Below are 2500 nucleotides of genomic sequence, written 5' to 3'. Positions count from 1 at the left end.
GGGAGTGCGTAAAATTACGAGTTCTTCCATTCATAAAATCCCGATGTAAACAAAGACCAATTTCTTTTCTGTGAATGGGAATTACAACTAGGATGCGTAACTTGTGGGTCACGTGACCTCTGCTTTACAAATATTCCCACGGACACAGAAGACGACTTTGTGGAGAGTGTTCTTTTGGTACTTAAAAGTGAATAAAATTATAAATTGCATAAGTATGATACTTATAAATATTTATAAAATGTTTATAGAATATCTACAAGGCTGAGTCTAAAATTCTCTATAAAGTTGTACTCTAAAATATTGATATACATCGCCTTAAAATATAAAAAAAAAATCTCTATTTTGAATCATTTTATAAGGGTATGCTTGTAGAACATTTATAGAAATATATATTGATATATTTTTTTAAATTATGCACTAAAATATCAACAAAATATGCTTAAAATGAAGCTATATTTTAAAATATTTATAATAAGATATTACAATATCTTAATAAATATAATCAAAATACGTATAAAGCTATTTTATAAATGCAGCCTTAAAATAATGATAAAGTTACAACTAAAAACATTTGTAAATGTGTACGTTAGATATTAATAAAGCCATGATAAAATATCTTCGGAAGGTTACGATAAGAAATATTTATAAAGCTAAACTCAGTTAAATGGCAGGGCAGGATTAGAAATGAAACTATAAGAGAGATTACTCGAGTACCATATGTGGATGAGATTATGATGATGGGTAGATGGAGATGGTTTGGGCATGCTATTCGCACTCCCCAAGAGAGATTAGTTCACCAAACGTTCAGCTGGGCTCCACAAGGCACTAGAAGAATTGAAAGACCCAGGCCTACATGGCTTAGGACTCTTAAAGCGCGAAGTAGGAGATGATGAATGGAGAGTATTGAATTAAAAGCTTAAGATAGAGACGACTGGCGAAATCTAACCGAGGCCCTTTGCGTCAATAGGCGTAGGAGATGATGAACCTTAGAAATACTTATAAAGCTAAAGTTATAGATACCTAAAAATCTACACTTTAAAAAATCATACAGCCATACTTAATAATTATAAATATTTTCACAGAATGGAGAAATAAGTTTATATAGCTTTTAGGAGATATGTTCATAATGTGATAGAAAAAAAGTATATGTAATCAAGTATTCTTTATAGACGTCACACAGAAAATGCTATTGAAGAATTAAGAAAATAAACGACATGATACATATATTCAAGACCTTACGGTTGCGTCCAGACAGTAGGATATTCTTTTGTGCTCAGAAACTTTGGTTCTAATGTGAGGCACTCATCTGAGCTCTTTATAACTGGTTTTAAGAAGCCAATAATGTTGAAACGTGATGCCATTCCTAGGGCCAGGGGAATGGCGGTGTATATCAGGACTGAGTACCCTGCTTCTCATAAGTCCTGCTATCAATGTGGATGTCATGAGATTCAGGTAATAAAAGTTTGTGGCAGACATAACAACTTTTATTTGTGTTCGATCTACCGGAATCCAGACACGGATGATTCTATCTTCGATTGTCTTCTTACCATTATGGCTAAGATACAAGAAGATGATAAAAAGGCTTCTTTTGTTTTTGTTGGGGATTTCAATGCTCACCATAGGGAGTGGTTAAATTCTGTTTCTCCTACTGATCGCCATGGCTTAAGAGCTTTAGACTTTGCCTCTGAATCAGGCTGTGAGAAAATCATAAGTGAAGCTACCCACAGGTCTGGTAACTGCTTGAACCTCGTATACACTGACTCCCCTGGCGTTGGTTCTCCACTTGGGACATCTGATCATGCCTTGATTTCATTAGTAGTGAAGACTGAGCAGCCTGACCCTGATATATCATACTCTTGTCAAATTTATCTGAAATCTCAAGCAGGCCGGAATGGGATTTTGCATGATCTTTTGGGCTTGAATTGGTCACAATTATATAGTAGTGTTGATCCTATAGTCCTTTTGAATGAGAATCTAATCAAGGTTTCGTGTGAAGGACAAACCATGGTTCAATGATGATTGTAGACGTGCTTATTTGGAGAAGCAGGAGGCCTATTATCAGGAAATGAGTTATTTCATATACATTCATAATGAATGAGCTATTAAATATAATTGAATATATCATAAGTTATTTCATTAATTAATTAAGAGAGAGAGAGAGAGAGAGAGAGAGAGAGAGAGAGAGAGAGAGAGAGAGGAGAGATTATAGTGATTTAATTCGTTAACAAGTACACTAAGACAGAGAAACAGAGGTAGTAGAGAGTCAAATCGAGTGCCAGGAAGCTGCTAGCGTAAAGTGGTTAACAAAGCAGTGTTGTGCAAGACAAAACAGGACGTTGTAAAACAGCAATGCGGCACAACTGTGATAAACAGCAAATTCCTTTGGAATGAAAGAGTCGCCAGATGTTCAAGCACGTGAACAGTATCGCCGGAAGTCTATGGGTCACGGGCAGCCATCTTGGTTGCCACACCCTGAAGTCTACCATATCAAGGTCTCCAC

The sequence above is a fragment of the Palaemon carinicauda genome, chromosome 4 (assembly GCF_036898095.1).
Source record: "Palaemon carinicauda isolate YSFRI2023 chromosome 4, ASM3689809v2, whole genome shotgun sequence".
In the NCBI taxonomy this organism is placed as follows: domain Eukaryota; kingdom Metazoa; phylum Arthropoda; class Malacostraca; order Decapoda; family Palaemonidae; genus Palaemon; species Palaemon carinicauda.
The sequence above is the reverse complement of the archived record's forward strand: the minus strand, read 5'-3'. Positions refer to the sequence as shown.